At 38.6% G+C, this 18,324-nt stretch overlaps 1 protein-coding gene across 1 annotated transcript in view; it reads left to right on the forward strand.

Moving 5' to 3' along the window:
• The first annotated feature begins 6,826 nt into the window (after positions 1–6,826).
• Positions 6,827–18,324, forward strand: part of hpca (hippocalcin) — a 58,910-nt gene continuing 47,412 nt past the window's right edge. Inside the window, exon 1 of the mRNA XM_085148783.1 lies at positions 6,827–7,210. The gene's annotated coding sequence lies outside the window, so the exon portion shown is untranslated. The remainder of the gene's footprint in view (positions 7,211–18,324) is intronic.

Genomic DNA, 18,324 nt, shown 5'->3' on the forward strand with positions numbered 1-18,324 from the left:
TCCTTGTTGGTCTTCAGACAACAATTCTGACGGCTAAAGAACCAAATGGGACAGGCAAAAAAAAAAAAAAAGGGGGGGGGGGGAGGGATGTGTCATCTGATGGAAAAAGAAAACTGTCACAGGCTGGACAGAGAAATACAATGACAGTTTAAGAGTTGAGGTGAATAAAATATTACCATTAAAAAACTAATGGTAATATTGTGCAAAATATTTTTTGCACAGTTATATTAGATATGCTAAAGTCGTTGTATAAAGAAATACTTGGCTGATTCTGAGGAGGTCAGGTTGAAACAGTTTTTCACATGTGTGGGCTTTCAGGTGTTTAAATAGCAGTACAAGTGTAATTGTAATTCTTTACAATTAAACTGTATTAAACTGCATAATTCCATATTTAGCCATTGCTTGATATTTCTATATGGATGCTAACCACAAAGATTAACAAAATAAATTTAAAAAATGTCATTTTATTGGACACCTGATAAAAATATTATCACTTCTAGATTTATCATCTAAATATTTCATATTAGCTGGCAGTTATGGGTACTGGAGAAATTGTTAGAACATTTTCCTGTAACAAAAGTAGCAATGAAACACTATGAAGACACCTCACTACACATAAAACTGTATTACTGGCAAACTTTATTAAGTATATGAAGTAAAAGTACTTACTCTGTAGCTCAGTATAACTCCTGCAGATGTTTAAAGTTTAGGTCAACTGAAATATTTTATGTTCTGTTTATTCTAAAATAATGTATCATAATCTGTGTGCTGTGAGGACCACATATTTCTTTAAAAAATCAACTTTAAATCAGCCCATAAACAGACATACAAATTGATTTCAAAATGCAGATTCAATAAATATATAGTGATTTCTTATAGATGCTAATTGGAACATGCTAGAACCTAAACCTGTTCAATTTAATGGGAGTTCTACGGTGGCCCTGAGAGGCCAAACGAACTGCAACTTAAGAAAACACCAGCAATAAGAAAAACGCTGCAAAAGCACACAAGACAAAACAGAAACAGGAAAAACAAAATACGAAAAAAGAAAACAGAAACAGGAAAAAACAGATTTCCAAAAACACAAAAGAAGTGTTTCTGGGGAGACAATAACCCGACGGACCAGTTGCAGGAACCAAAATATGCTAGGTACGCGTGTTTTAACCTCATGGTTCATATAATACTGATGACGTATTTTTAGGCTAATAGTTAGGCTAACACACTTACCTCTCATCTTTTCTTTTCTCACAAAACCGATCGATCCTCCACTTCTTTTAAGTGTCTCCCAGCGCAATTCTCAGCATATTTTGGTTCCTGCAACTGGTCCGTCGGGTTACTGTCTCCCCAGAAACACCTTCCTTGTGCTTTTGGAAATCTGTTTTTTCCTATTTCCATTTTCGTTTTTCCTATTTCCGTTGTGATTTGTGTGCTTTTGCAGCATTTTTCTTATTGCTGGTGTTTTCTTACGTTGCAGTCCGTTTGGCCTCTCAGGGCCACCGTAGAGTTCTCCTCTTCATCATCAAAGCTTGCATTACTAAAAGGCTAAACAAGTTACTAAAGGTTTCTCATATCTTACATCCCAGGCAGAGATGGTTACTAAGAGAAAAGCCACCTGTTATGATGTTAAATGAGAGTGCCTGTATTTGCAAAAGCTAGCTCTGTTTCCACACAAAGCACAGATGTCAACTGATCTCAGGGCAGTGAAAGCAGAGACAGTGACATCTTGTCTAGTATCAGTCTCCCATCAAAGACCAGACTGCTATCCACAAAGCTCACGTGGATACTACCAGTAAAAGTTGCTGGCCTCTTAGCTCGATAAACTGGGACAGGTCACACCCATGACAATGCCTATGCCATATAGATTTCAATGGCTCCAAATCAAGAGGCGTTAATTGTTCCAATAACCAGTGCAGCCACAAAAGAGATTTTATGTAAAGGACTAGATATAAACAGGCATAAGAGAAACGTGGTGACAGAAAGCTGTTTGAGATGAAAGGAGAGAGATTGCTTTCACTCACTGGTATGTTTTAACTGTTGTCTATTTTTACATTTCTCTAATAGACAAGCACTGCATGCCTTGCTTGCCCTGATGGAGCACTACTGCTTTGAATGCACTTGGCTACACCCGCCCATTAAGCTTAATTTGAAAACCATGCTGAGGGCAGAAAATTGTAATTCCACTCTTGCCATCTTCCACTTGCATCTCATTCTGCACTTGATTTAGCCAACCCTGCTGTGATTTCTTCTCTTTCTCTTCATTTATATGCCTGTGTGTGATGCCATGATGTTCATCTATTAATGATTCCCTTTAATCAGACACACAACTTTTGATTTGCATTGAGTCTTCACCCCATGTTTACAGGCCTCCCTGAATCAATTTTTGCCCGCTCTTTGAAAAGTGGGTAAATTGACTGTGATGTTGCAAATGCATTGTGAAGTGGTTCATTTAACTGTACTGTACATAGGATTCATCAGCAGAAGTGATTGTGATTGGAGCAGAGAGCACCCAGTGGCCACGTCAACAGCTTATGTGTTGTCTAAATGACTAAGGTCTAATGAGACACGATCATGGCACACTACAGCAAATGACTAAAGAGCTGGCCATCTTTGCAACCCCTTTACTGATGTCCCTCTTCAGAAATCCATTATGGTCCAGGCTATCATGGGAAAATTGCTTACGTGCTTCTGTTAGGAATTTGTCATTTTAGATTTTTCTGTTGAGGAAACGCTGGTTGCACAGGCCAGATGTCCCTTCAATGAGCAGCCAAACCTAGTCCAGAGAGACCGCTGGCTGTGAGTCATCTCCAGCCTTTGGCGTTAATAAAAAACCTCCCCAAAGCTTGCTAAAGCTCTGTGAGGTGTGACAAAGTGCGGCTGATGTCTGGCTCAGATGGTAAACCTCTGATTGTGTGTGTGTGTGTGTGTGTGTGTGGGGGGGGGGGGGGGGGGGGCAAGAGAGAAAGTGTGATAGAGCTGCTTCCCAGCTTATCCAATCAAGAGCTTCCATCCTTGACTTTCCAAAATCTGAGTCACACCTGAAGCCTCTTACTTTCCAATGTATGTGAGTTTGTGTGCGCAAAGACCAAGGATACTACTACTAATAATAATAATACAAATGCACTATATGACAACCAGCCCATTTACCATGGATGGGATGAAAAGATGAAAATAACAGTTTTGTAAACAATTATAATCTTACCTCAGTTTAATATTTTCACATCATGTCATGAAGAGTAAACGAACAGGTTGTTATGGTGCACCCATTCGTACAAGCACTTTTTTCTATGTAAGTGCTGTCTATCTAGCATTCACACACATTCATACTCTGATGGATGCATCAGAGAGCAACTTGGGGTCAGTATCTTGCCCAAGGATATTTGGTACTGGAGCAGACAGTGATTGAACCACCAAACTGATTAGTAGATGACCTGTTCTACCTCCTGAACTACAGCCAGTGTAAAAGACAGAAATTCTCCTGACATCAATCAAAATCTATTTACATGTAAAAAAAAAAAAAAAAGGGGGGGGGGGGCGTTAATTGTTTCCAAAATATAAGCTAGGGTTGGGAGATTGGGCTAGGGGTTGTAGTCTTCACCAGCTATCCAGGTGATTCTCATCCTGCTTTGGGCTGAGATTTGGTTTTGTTTTAGCCACATGCAAATCTTCAGAAACAAAAAGATGTTGCCTTTTAAATGTAACGCCATATATTTTTCCTCAAAAGCCTTTCCAAAAATCAGTAGAAAGAGTTCAATGTGGGTCTCAAATTAGAGCAACAGACAACTGCTCTTGATTTCTCTCAAATGAATCACAGCCACAGTCACCAATTTTACTTAACAGGTGACAAGGTTGTTTGTTCCTCGTAGTCTCGAGCGAAATGGCTAGCTTAGTAGCACATGTGCAGTAGTGTAGGACCGAGTCCTCCCCAGTGCGCTTCATTCACCTGGCCAACACTTCCCTTTGATGGGAATTCAGCACAGAAACCTTAACTCTAACCCTACATGGGATATCAAAGACCCAGTTGACCCAGTACAGTCCGAAATCTCTTGGCAATTTCTCATTTCTAAGTAGGGATGGGTATCGTTTAGGTTTTATCTGATACCAGTACCAAACCGGTACTTTTGAAACGGTGCCGGTGCTTAAACGGTGCTGAACCAGTGCTTAAAGAATGGAAAACACAAAATTGGTCCAAAAACCTCTCATGTTCAGCTGTTTTTTTGTAAAAAGATAACAATGTTAGACTTTTCTGCAGCTATAGGGGATTTATGGCATCACTCTTGGCTGGAAGCAGTGCTTAAACAATGGAAAAAACACAAACTTTATCCAAAAACCTCTCATGTTTAGCTGTTTTCTTGTAAAACGGCAACAACGTTAGACTTTTCTGCAGCTATGGGGCATATATGGTATCACTGTTGGCTGGAAGCAGTGCTTAAACAATGGAAAAAAAACACAAACTTTGTCCAAAAACCTCTCATGTTTAGCTGTTTCCCACTTTTTCTTTGGTCAATTTAGCCTTTTTGGCCAGGGTGAAGGGAGTACCTCCCATCCCTATTTCTAAGTAAGGTAGTTTTCCAGGCTTCATGAAGGATATTCCAAAGCTTATCCCTGGATTTTGGCTGCATTTTGTTCCATTACCTGTCATGATGATCAGTAATATTAAGGTCCCGGCTCTGAGAAAACCAGTCTATGACTCACAGTGTTTCATTGTTTTCTATCCGGGTATTATTGCAGTGTATTAGCAGTGTGTTTATTGCCATTGTGTGGTGGTTCAAAATCTGATAGTATGTTTCTGCATAGGGCTGTAGCCCCAAACCATGACAGAGCCTCCACCGTGTTTTACAGATGCTGTATACACACACTGTTGGGCCTCTCTTCCGTCCTCAAGAGTTTACAGCAGCAGCCTTCTATTGGGAGCAGTCGCTACTTCTACACACACAGAAGTTCCAGTTGTGGTATACCTTTTAACTTCTATTTGTAGCTTTTAAATGAAGTGTGTCATGTTGTAAATATTGATCAGCAGGAACTAGCAGAATGCTATCACTTGGGCAAAATCAGTTTACCGGTATTAAAACTATGGTAAGTTTTTTTTAATTTATTTCCACTTGGACACATTAATGAAACTGTATTTTTGAAAAATAAAATAAAATCCATAATTTTTGTGTCATTCAATTCTGTTCAATCTCACACCATCTTTTGCACCAGAGACTGAAATTAAAGCCATTTTTTTAAACTCAGAGTGCAAGTGGAGTATATGTCCCAGAGCTAATTCTATTATTTGAGAAAATAAAAATGTTTATCATAGTAAAAACTAGGTTTTGTTAACTTTATCAATTTATGGTCAAATCTTGTGTTTTCATTACAGCTGCCATATTATTATGAGATAGTCACCTCTTCTTGTATGATCTGAAATTTACTGTATTAGTGTTGTTCCTACATCATCATAATAGTTAGCTAATGCCTTTAAAAACTAACACCAGCAAACCAACATGAATTACTTAAACCCACATAGCAAACAGGTCTGACCCAGATCCGGCATCAGCTGGCACTTCTGACTGACTGGTGTCATGGCAGGGTGTCTGTCAACCAGATGTGGGCCAGGTCTGGCAATGACACTATTTATGTTCCTTTTCCTGTTTTATTTAGAAGACCCAAATGGCATGTTGCAATACTATACTGCTATGGTAGCCAATGTTTTAAATGCAGGTTTGAAAGGTTTGTGAGTGTACACTTTATCCAAAACCTAGTGAGGGTTTACTCATGTTTACCACTGGGTGGCTGTAACTCAGGAGGTAGAGCAGGTCACCTACTGATCGGAAGGTTAGTGGATAGTAGTAAGCACTCAGTTTAGAGAAAGTGTGTGATTGGGTGAATGTGGCGTGTTGTATAGAGCGCTTTGAGTAATCCGGGAGCGTAGAAAAGGGCTATATAAGAATCAGTCCATTCACTGTCTGAACAGAGTTTCCTCATGTCACTTTTGCGCTATTATGTTCCAGCACATGTTGTTATTACATGGCTTGATTAAGGTACACATTAGGCTGACATCTGGGGCCAGAGCTGAAACTTATCTGAGCCAGCACAGGACCAGCAGTTTGTCTGCAACTGGCCTTGTGCTGGCCCATGTGTTGGCCACCTCTGGCAAACCAGATCTGGGCCACCAAAGGGCCATCATTCTTTGTGGTATGTGGGCCATGTGTAAGCACATTGTGTGGGCCACATCCGGGCCATACCAATTTTGCTATGTGGGAATTGGATAACAACAAAGCTAACTTGAGGCCATATTCATTATACTGTATAAATTAATAAAGGACAATTGAAACGCTTATCCCCCCACCCCACAGAACAGTGGTATTTATAAAGAAATACATTTTTGTATTTTTCACCCCACATTGCAAAGCCATAAAATCACAACATCGTGATTGGTCAGTTGCAATGATGATTTTGGACCAACATTATTCTGAAAATGCAGAAACAACACTTACACAATCACTCCTCTCCCTATGCATTTTTTTCCTGAGAGATGAGGCCACCCCAATGTACAAACGCTCCTGACCCCTGTGCAGTCCTCATCGCAAGTCACTTGGAATAAAAATGTTGTGCATGAAATATTATTAAGCACACAGCGTGGTGCGGCATCAGCCGGTGATGAGATCCACACATCCAGCTATTTTACTGCCAAAGACAAAGAGAGCGAGAGACGGGAGAGAGAGAGGAGAGGGAGAGAGAGCGAGAGAGAGGGGAGGGTTGTGCGCAGCGTTGGTGCCAATGGGCGCAGGGCTATCTAATTAAACCCCTACCACGTAATCCCAGCTACACCATCCCCCCGTTTAAATCCACTCCGCCGGCGCATACCACTTAAACACATTACCCTCCCCTGCCGTCCTGTCCAGCCCAGGCTCCTGGAGGAGAGAAAGCTGCCACCACAGCAGCAGCACCATCACTGATGCCTGTCGCCTGCACGGTATCATGGTTTGAAGGGTTCGGTTGCTGTAGCCAGGGGCCACTAAGTCAGTCACTCAGCCTGCGCGTGTGTGGATGTGTGTGAGCGTGCACTGAGAAGCGGCAGTGAGAGCACGCGACCGGTCCAGCGACGCTGTTCAGCCAGGAGCTCCGGAGAAAGTCGCACAAGAGCGAGCCGAGCCGAGACGAGCATCTCTCCCTGTCCTGCAGCAGGGATACCCTCCTCACCGGCACCGACACTGCCTCGCCTATTCGGGTAAGAGGAGCGGGTCGACGTTATTGCTTCAGTTTAGCTTGCTTTTATGCCTAATGTATTCTAGGGCTAATATTCCGTTTCTGGAAAGCGGCGCAGATGCTTTTGTTTACTCGCGGAAACTGTTCGTCTTCCGGCTGCTCGGTGCTGATAAACACCGCGGTAAAGTGAGCCGTCATTTGTGAGCCGCGGTCAAGCCAGCCGCCTCTTATCCGCCGCATAAATTTCCTTGCGCTTTTACACCAGTCTTTACGGTAGCGCCTTTTCGCTTTATATCCCGATTGAGAGCCTAGACCCGCGCACACGCGCACGCGCGCGCACACATTACGATGGAACAGCCCAATACAGTCAATACAATTATGTCTATTACAAAAATTCATTAAAAATCATCCTTAGTAGTTGAGGTCCAACTTTCAACAGATTCCTTCTCTGGGAAGCCTACTGTACCTGTGTGCCAAGTTTCATCCAGATTTACTGTAGAATTCCTCAGAAATTAAAGGACATTTATATTCAATGCAATACAGTCAATACACTACAATTATGTCTATTACAAAAATTCATTAAAAATCATCCTTAGTAGTTGAGGTCCAACTGTCAACACATCCCTCCTCTGGGACACCTACTGTACCTGTGTGCCAAGTTTCATCCAGATTTACTGTAGAATTCCTCAGAAATTAAAGGAAACTTATATTCAATGCAATACAGTCAATACACTACAATTATGTCAAATTTCAAAAATTCATTAAAAATCATCCTTAGTAGTTGAGGTCCAACTTTCAACAGATTCCTTCTCTGGGAAGCCTACTGTACCTGTGTCCCAAGTTTCATCCAGATTTACTGTAGAATTCCTCAGAAATTAAAGGAAACTTATATTCAATGCAATACATTCAATACACTACAATTATGTCAAATTTCAAAGATTCATTAAAAATCATCCTTAGTAGTTGAGGTCCAACTTTCAACAGATTCCTTCTCTGGGAAGCCTACTGTACCTGTGTGCCAAGTTTCATCCAGATTTACTGTAGAATTCCTCAGAAATTAAAGGGCATTTATATTCAATGCAATACAGTCAATACACTACAATTATGTCTATTACAAAAATTCATTAAAAATCATCCTTAGTAGTTGAGGTCCAACTGTCAACACATCCCTCCTCTGGGACACCTACTGTACCTGTGTGCCAAGTTTCATCCAGATTTACTGTAGAATTCCTCAGAAATTAAAGGAAACTAATATTCAATGCAATACAGTCAATACACTACAATTATGTCAAATTTCAAAAATTCATTAAAAATCATCCTTAGTAGTTGAGGTCCAACTTTCAACAGATTCCTTCTCTGGGAAGCCTACTGTACCTGTGTGCCAAGTTTCATCCAGATTTACTGTAAAATTCCTCAGAAATTAAAGGACATTTATATTCAATGCAATACAGTCAATACACTACAATTATGTCAATTACAAAAATTCATTAAAAATCATCCTTAGTAGTTGAGGTCCAACTTTCAACAGATTCCTTCTCTGGGAAGCCTACTGTACCTGTGTGCCAAGTTTCATCCAGATTTACTGTAAAATTCCTCAGAAATGAAAGGAAACTTATATTCAATGCAATACAGTCAATACACTACAATTATGTCTATTACAAAAATTCATTAAAAATCATCCTTAGTAGTTGAGGTCCAACTGTCAACACATCCCTCCTCTGGGACACCTACTGTACCTGTGTGCCAAGTTTCATCCAGATTTACTGTAGAATTCCTCAGAAATTAAAGGAAACTTATATTCAATGCAATACAGTCAATACACTACAATTATGTCAAATTTCAAAAATTCATTAAAAATCATCCTTAGTAGTTGAGGTCCAACTTTCAACAGATTCCTTCTCTGGGAAGCCTACTGTACCTGTGTCCCAAGTTTCATCCAGATTTACTGTCGAATTCCTCAGAAATGAAAGGAAACTTATATTCAATGCAATACAGTCAATACACTACAATTATGTCTATTACAAAAAATCATTAAAAATCATCCTTAGTAGTTGAGGTCCAACTTTCAACACATCCCTCCTCTGGGACACCTACTGTACCTGTGTGCCAAGTTTCATCCAGATTTACTGTAGAATTCCTCAGAAATTAAAGGAAACTTATATTCAATGCAATACAGTCAATACACTACAATTATGTCAAATTTCAAAATTCATTAAAAATCATCCTTAGTAGTTGAGGTCCAACTTTCAACAGATTCCTTCTCTGGGACACCTACTGTACCTGTGTGCCAAGGTTCATCCAGATTTACTGTAAAATTCCTCAGAAATTAAAGGAAACTTATATTCAATGCAATACAGTCAATACACTACAATTATGTCAAATTTCAAAAATTCATTAAAAATCATCCTTAGTAGTTGAGGTCCAACTTTCAACAGATTCCTTCTCTGGGAAGCCTACTGTACCTGTGTCCCAAGTTTCATCCAGATTTACTGTCGAATTCCTCAGAAATTAAAGGGCATTTATATTCAATGCAATACAGTCAATACACTACAATTATGTCTATTACAAAAATTCATTAAAAATCATCCTTAGTAGTTGAGGTCCAACTGTCAACACATCCCTCCTCTGGGACACCTACTGTACCTGTGTGCCAAGTTTCATCCAGATTTACTGTAGAATTCCTCAGAAATTAAAGGAAACTTATATTCAATGCAATACAGTCAATACACTACAATTATGTCAAATTTCAAAAATTCATTAAAAATCATCCTTAGTAGTTGAGGTCCAACTTTCAACAGATTCCTTCTCTGGGAAGCCTACTGTACCTGTGTCCCAAGTTTCATCCAGATTTACTGTCGAATTCCTCAGAAATGAAGGAAACTTATATTCAATGCAATACAGTCAATACACTACAATTATGTCAAATTTCAAAATTCATTAAAAATCATCCTTAGTAGTTGAGGTCCAACTTTCAACAGATTCCTTCTCTGGGACACCTACTGTACCTGTGTGCCAAGGTTCATCCAGATTTACTGTAAAATTCCTCAGAAATTAAAGGAAACTTATATTCAATGCAATACAGTCAATACACTACAATTATGTCAAATTTCAAAAATTCATTAAAAATCATCCTTAGTAGTTGAGGTCCAACTTTCAACAGATTCCTTCTCTGGGAAGCCTACTGTACCTGTGTCCCAAGTTTCATCCAGATTTACTGTCGAATTCCTCAGAAATTAAAGGAAACTTATATTCAATGCAATACAGTCAATACACTACAATTATGTCTATTACAAAAAATCATTAAAAATCATCCTTAGTAGTTGAGGTCCAACTTTCAACACATCCCTCCTCTGGGACACCTACTGTACCTGTGTGCCAAGTTTCATCCAGATTTACTGTAGAATTCCTCAGAAATTAAAGGAAACTTATATTCAATGCAATACAGTCAATACACTACAATTATGTCAAATTTCAAAATTCATTAAAAATCATCCTTAGTAGTTGAGGTCCAACTTTCAACAGATTCCTTCTCTGGGACACCTACTGTACCTGTGTGCCAAGGTTCATCCAGATTTACTGTAAAATTCCTCAGAAATTAAAGGAAACTTATATTCAATGCAATACAGTCAATACACTACAATTATGTCAAATTTCAAAAATTCATTAAAAATCATCCTTAGTAGTTGAGGTCCAACTTTCAACAGATTCCTTCTCTGGGAAGCCTACTGTACCTGTGTCCCAAGTTTCATCCAGATTTACTGTCGAATTCCTCAGAAATTAAAGGAAACTTATATTCAATGCAATACAGTCAATACACTACAATTATGTCTATTTCAAAAATTCATTAAAAATCATCCTTAGTAGTTGAGGTCCAACTTTCAACAGATTCCTTCTCTGGGACACCTACTGTACCTGTGTGCCAAGTTTCATCCAGATTTACTGTAAGATTCCTCAGAAATTAAAGGACATGTATATTGAATTCAATACACTTACTTAAATATTGCATCATATTCAAAAATTCATTAAAAATCATCCATAATAGTTGATGTCCAACTTTCAACACCGTCTTACTCTGGGCGACCTACGGTATCTCTGGGCCAAGTTACATCTCAATTCACTGTAATCTTTATCAAAAATTGAAAGAACAATTATATGTCAATGCTGGCTGTGTGCCTTTCAAAGTGACACTAAATAACAGAACTCAGGCACATCAGGGAATAATCCAAAAGGCGGATTTATTAAACAAAAACAACATACAAAATATCCCTAACCCATACTACATAACCTAAAAAGAAACAAAGGGACACTTAGAAGCACAAGAAAACAATACTATACTGAAAGGGCAAGAGACACAGCCCAAACATAATCCACAACTAAAACGCCAAAAGAACAAGTCATCCCACATAGCAGACGGGTGTTGCCTGGATCTAGTGTGAAGCCGGCACTGCTGGCTGACTTCTGGCATGGTAAGATGGCACTGTTTATGTGATGGCATGCTACATCTGGCCTGATTGGGTGAATGTGACATGTTGTATAGAGCACTTTGAGTAATATGGGTGAGTAAAAAGGCGCTATATAAGAATCAGTCCATTCACTGTCTGAACAGAGTTTTGTCATGACAGTTTATTTGATTGTCTTCACTGACTCGCTTTGAAATCCAGATTTTAATTTTGGAATATTAAGTGTACTTGTGGTTCCTATAGAATTTTAAGGTTGAACAGGAATCATCTCTCAGGCCTCTCTTCTGTGGATGCAGCTCACATCATTCTGTACAATACGATAATTTTTAATTCTACAACTGTTTATAACCTGCATATTTCACATTTGTGTATAGCTGTATATCTCATATTTCTGTATAGTTTTTTTAATTTCATATTCTGTATAGTTTTTCATGTTTATATCCTGTTCATAGCCTGTACATACTTATAGTTATAGCATATTCATAACATACCTTCATACCGTGTACATTATAACATACCATAATAGACCCATTTCTGTAATATACTTACATACCTATATTATTGCTAATATATATTGTAATATATCTATATCATGGCTAAAGCACTTCTTGATGGATGCAAACTGCATTTCGTTGCCTTGTACCTGTGACATGTGCAATGACAATAAGGTTGAATTCTATTCTATTCTATATTAATTCAGAAGACAAACACCCGTCTCTGCTTTTGAGATTAGCATTAAAACCCTCAGTTTTGACAAATAATACAGTTAGAGTGGATCAGGTGACCCTGAATCTTCCCTTATTTGTGCTGCAATAAGCCTAGGCTCTTGTGGGCTTCCCATCATGTATGAATTTTTTCCTTCTTTGCTCTTTCTGTGTTTATACACCTCTCTGCATTTAATCATTAGTTAGTATGTATCTCTTGCACAGTATGTTGTTCTGTCTCCTTTTCATCAACCTCAGCCAGTCACAGTAGATGGCTGTCTCTCCTTGAGCCTGTTTCTGCCAGATGTCTCTACCTCTTCAAATGGAGTTTTTCCTTCCCACTCACACTAAATGTTAGCTCATATGGGGTACTTAAATTGTTGGGGCTTTCTTTGTATTATTGTTGTGTTTTTAACCAGCAACATAAAGTGTCTTTAGGTGACTGTTGTTGTGGTTTGGTGCTGTATAAATATAATAGAATAGAATCGAATAGAATAATGTACTTCAGACCGGGAGATTGGCAAAATGTATAAATAGGATGGTGATTAGGGGAATTGGAGACAGCTGTGTAACACAGCAGGGATACATTGGGAATAAGAAGACAATGGAAGTAAGACTCAACACAAGAAAGAGACAAGAGGCCACCAAACTAAAACACAGACTAAGACACACGAGCTTGACACAGACAAAACCAGAAACAGACATGAAGACAAGACTGGCTTTAACACTAGAGTGTTTTCACAAGTGTTCCATCCACTTGTGGAATGCTTAAAAAGAACTACACTTAAAAGCAATATGGAACTGAAAACAAAAGAATACATAATGTAAACATATCATCAAATAATCCAGGACTCACAAACAATGATATGATGAACAGAACTATAAAGAACAAAACTGAGAAATGCTTGGTAAACTGACCAAGGACTATGTCATCATGTCAATTTTTTAATATCATAGTTAATGTGTCCTGATTTGTAGATAGTGCCACCTGACAATTACCAGGAAATCCAACTGGGTGACAAGCCAGAGTTGTTTGCCTACACACCCACTGACTAGAAAAAAGGTCCAGGACTCTTCAAGCTGGGATACAGGCATCAAAGACAAAGATGTAACCAGATAGAAAGTCATCAGGAAGGCATTGCCTGTTGTTGCTGCTGCTGTCAGACTTTTTAATTCATCCACTTGTGTCAGACACATATTGAACAGGAATAAACATGACTCACTGCACTCTCTCACTTTGTATGCCACAATGTTTGCTTAGACACCTGTATGCTTATATTGTTTATTATATCCCAGAAACATTAATCTTAAAACTTGTGTTCCTATGTCTATATATAAGTTTATTTTCATATCTCTATATTAATCTATTTATAGCTCCATTCCCTCACTTCATTTTATACAATTGCTTTGTTCCTGCATGAGAGCTATTTAAAATGGTTTCACACAAAGTGCCTCCAGATGAATACAGAGTAGTTTTGGACAGCAGAGGCTGGAGAATGGTATTGCTCTCTGTGTGAAAAATAACTACTTATTTGAAATGAAGATGAATGTATGTTGTCAAGGCAAAAAAAAGATTTTTCTTTTAAACAGTACATTGCATAATGAGAGTTGGCAGTTCGTCTTGTCACCGGAAGGTTGCTGGTTCGAGCCCCAGCTCCCACAGTCTCGGTCGTTGTGTCAGAAAAGCGGCAGAGCTACGCCAGAATGCTCTTTGTGGACTACAGCTCAGCCTTTAATGCAATCATCCCAGACATCCTCTGCTGACCTTCCACCACTCGCCCATTGAGAGCCTACTAACTTACTGCATCCGAGGATGGTACGGCAGCTGCACTAAGGCGGATAGCGAGTCAGTGAAGACAATCAAATATGCTGTCATGACAAAACTCTGTTCAGACAGTGAATGGACTGATTCTTATATAGCGCCTTTTTACTCACCCATATTACTCAAAGTGCTCTATACAACATGTCACATTCACCCAATCAGGCCAGATGTAGCATGCCATCACATAAACAGTGCCATCTTACCATGCCAGAAGTCAGCCAGCAGTGCCGGCTTCACACCAGATCCAGGCAACACCCGTCTGCTATGTGGGATGACTTGTTCTTTTGGCGTTTTAGTTGTGGATTATGTTTGGGCTGTGTCTCTTGCCCTTTCAGTATAGTATTGTTTTCTTGTGCTTCTAAGTGTCCCTTTGTTTCTTTTTAGGTTATGTAGTATGGGTTAGGGATATTTTGTATGTTGTTTTTGTTTAATAAATCCGCCTTTTGGATTATTCCCTGATGTGCCTGAGTTCTGTTATTTAGTGTCACTTTGAAAGGCACACAGCCAGCATTGACATATAATTGTTCTTTCAATTTTTGATAAAGATTACAGTGAATTGAGATGTAACTTGGCCCAGAGATACCGTAGGTCGCCCAGAGTAAGACGGTGTTGAAAGTTGGACATCAACTATTATGGATGATTTTTAATGAATTTTTGAATATGATGCAATATTTAAGTAAGTGTATTGAATTCAATATACATGTCCTTTAATTTCTGAGGAATCTTACAGTAAATCTGGATGAAACTTGGCACACAGGTACAGTAGGTGTCCCAGAGAAGGAATCTGTTGAAAGTTGGACCTCAACTACTAAGGATGATTTTAATGAATTTTTGAAATAGACATAATTGTAGTGTATTGACTGTATTGCATTGAATATAAGTTTCCTTTAATTTCTGAGGAATTCGACAGTAAATCTGGATGAAACTTGGGACACAGGTACAGTAGGCTTCCCAGAGAAGGAATCTGTTGAAAGTTGGACCTCAACTACTAAGGATGATTTTTAATGAATTTTTGAAATTTGACATAATTGTAGTGTATTGACTGTATTGCATTGAATATAAGTTTCCTTTAATTTCTGAGGAATTTTACAGTAAATCTGGATGAACCTTGGCACACAGGTACAGTAGGTGTCCCAGAGAAGGAATCTGTTGAAAGTTGGACCTCAACTACTAAGGATGATTTTTAATGAATTTTGAAATTTGACATAATTGTAGTGTATTGACTGTATTGCATTGAATATAAGTTTCCTTTAATTTCTGAGGAATTCTACAGTAAATCTGGATGAAACTTGGCACACAGGTACAGTAGGTGTCCCAGAGGAGGGATGTGTTGAAAGTTGGACCTCAACTACTAAGGATGATTTTTAATGATTTTTTGTAATAGACATAATTGTAGTGTATTGACTGTATTGCATTGAATATAAGTTTCCTTTCATTTCTGAGGAATTCGACAGTAAATCTGGATGAAACTTGGGACACAGGTACAGTAGGCTTCCCAGAGAAGGAATCTGTTGAAAGTTGGACCTCAACTACTAAGGATGATTTTTAATGAATTTTTGAAATTTGACATAATTGTAGTGTATTGACTGTATTGCATTGAATATAAGTTTCCTTTAATTTCTGAGGAATTCTACAGTAAATCTGGATGAAACTTGGCACACAGGTACAGTAGGTGTCCCAGAGACGGAATCTGTTGAAAGGTGGACCTCAACTACTAAGGATGATTTTTAATGAATTTTTGAAATTTGACATAATTGTAGTGTATTGACTGTATTGCATTGAATATAAATGTCCTTTAATTTCTGAGGAATTCTACAGTAAATCTGGATGAAACTTGGCACACAGGTACAGTAGGTGTCCCAGAGGAGGGATGTGTTGAAAGTTGGACCTCAACTACTAAGGATGATTTTTAATGAATTTTTGAAATGTACATAATTGTAGTGTATTGACTGTATTGCATTGAATATAAATGTCCTTTAATTTCTGAGGAATTTTACAGTAAATCTGGATGAAACTTGGCACACAGGTACAGTACGTGTCCCAGAGGAGGGATGTGTTGAAAGTTGGACCTCAACTACTAAGGATGATTTTTAATGAATTTTTGAAATTTGACATAATTGTAGTGTATTGACTGTATTGCATTGAATATAAATGTCCTTTATTTTCTGAGGAATTTTACAGTAAATCTGGATGAACCTTGGCACACAGGTACAGTAGGTGTCCCAGAGAAGGAATGTGTTGAAAGTTGAACCTCAACTACTAAGGATGATTTTTAATGAATTTTTGAAATGTACATAATTGTAGTGTATTGACTGTATTGCATTGAATATAAATGTCCTTTAATTTCTGAGGAATTTTACAGTAAATCTGGATGACACTTGGCACACAGGTACAGTAGATGTCCCAGAGGAGGGATGTGTTGAAAGTTGGACCTCAACTACTAAGGATGATTTTTAATGAATTTTTGAAATTTGACATAATTGTAGTGTATTGACTGTATTGCATTGAATATAAATGTCCTTTAATTTCTGAGGAATTCTACAGTAAATCTGGATGAAACTTGGCACACAGGTACAGTAGGTGTCCCAGAGGAGGGATGTGTTGAAAGTTGGACCTCAACTACTAAGGATGATTTTTAATGAATTTTTGAAATTTGACATAATTGTAGTGTATTGACTGTATTGCATTGAATATAAGTTTCCTTTAATTTCTGAGGAATTTTACAGTAAATCTGGATGAAACTTGGCACACAGGTACAGTAGGTGTCCCAGAGGAGGGATGTGTTGAAAGTTGGACCTCAACTACTAAGGATGATTTTTAATGAATTTTTGAAATTTGACATAATTGTAGTGTATTGACTGTATTGCATTGAATATAAATGTCCTTTAATTTCTGAGGAATTCTACAGTAAATCTGGATGAAACTTGGCACACAGGTACAGTAGGTGTCCCAGAGGAGGGATGTGTTGAAAGTTGGACCTCAACTACTAAGGATGATTTTTAATGAATTTTTGAAATGTACATAATTGTAGTGTATTGACTGTACTGCATTGAATATAAATGTCCTTTAATTTCTGAGGAATTTTACAGTAAATCTGGATGAAACTTGGCACACAGGTACAGTAGGTGTCCCAGAGGAGGGATGTGTTGAAAGTTGGACCTCAACTACTAAGGATGATTTTTAATGAATTTTTGAAATTTGACATAATTGTAGTGTATTGACTGTATTGCATTGAATATAAGTTTCCTTTAATTTCTGAGGAATTCTACAGTAAATCTGGATGAAACTTGGCACACAGGTACAGTAGGTGTCCCAGAGGAGGGATGTGTTGAAAGTTGGACCTCAACTACTAAGGATGATTTTTAATGAATTTTTGTAATAGACATAATTGTATTGACTGTATTGGGCTGTTCCATCGTAATGTGTGCGCGCGTGTGCGTGTGCGCGGGTCTAGGCTCTCAATCGGGATATAAAGCGAAAAGGCGCTACCGTAAAGACTGGTGTAAAAGCGCAAGGAAATTTATGCGGCGGATAAGAGGCGGCTGGCTTGACCGCGGCTCACAAATGACGGCTCACTTTACCGCGGTTGATAAACCGCGTGAACAGACCAGCCGAGCTGAAGATATTCCCGCCTATATTATGTGTGTGTTTTTGACTGTTTGTGTCGTTCTCCGGACATTTCTTTAAAATAAAAGGAGGAGAAAAAACAAGGCTGTTTTTGTACAGCCAATAGGATGAAAGCAGTGTAGGTCTGCCATTTTTATGAATGATCTTCACGCGGGGCAAAAGGATGGAGGCGCGTGGCGCTTCTCTGGAACTTCCTTCCCTGCTCCGAGGTCTCAGGTTTGGGCTGCACTGAAGCCTCCGGAAGAAGAGGCAACATCTTTGCCTGCTGGCTTATTTCTAGCCTGATAGTAAATGCGTTACTAGTTAACTACTGAGTGCAAAGTATTTCAGTACAGAGGAGCCTACGTTAATCACGCTCTTTAATTGCATGATGCATTTTTGCCTAATGTGGAGTTTATAGAAATTTCAAACTAACACCTTTGTTTCTTTTGTACCAGCTGTGTATGCCTGCTTATCAAATAAGATACTACCAACAAAGACTAGCCCAACATTTCAGGTTGTGATGTCTTTTTTTCTCTGTGAG

This window comes from Neolamprologus multifasciatus, chromosome 22 (genome assembly GCF_963576455.1).
Source record: "Neolamprologus multifasciatus chromosome 22, fNeoMul1.2, whole genome shotgun sequence".
Lineage (NCBI taxonomy): Eukaryota > Metazoa > Chordata > Actinopteri > Cichliformes > Cichlidae > Neolamprologus > Neolamprologus multifasciatus.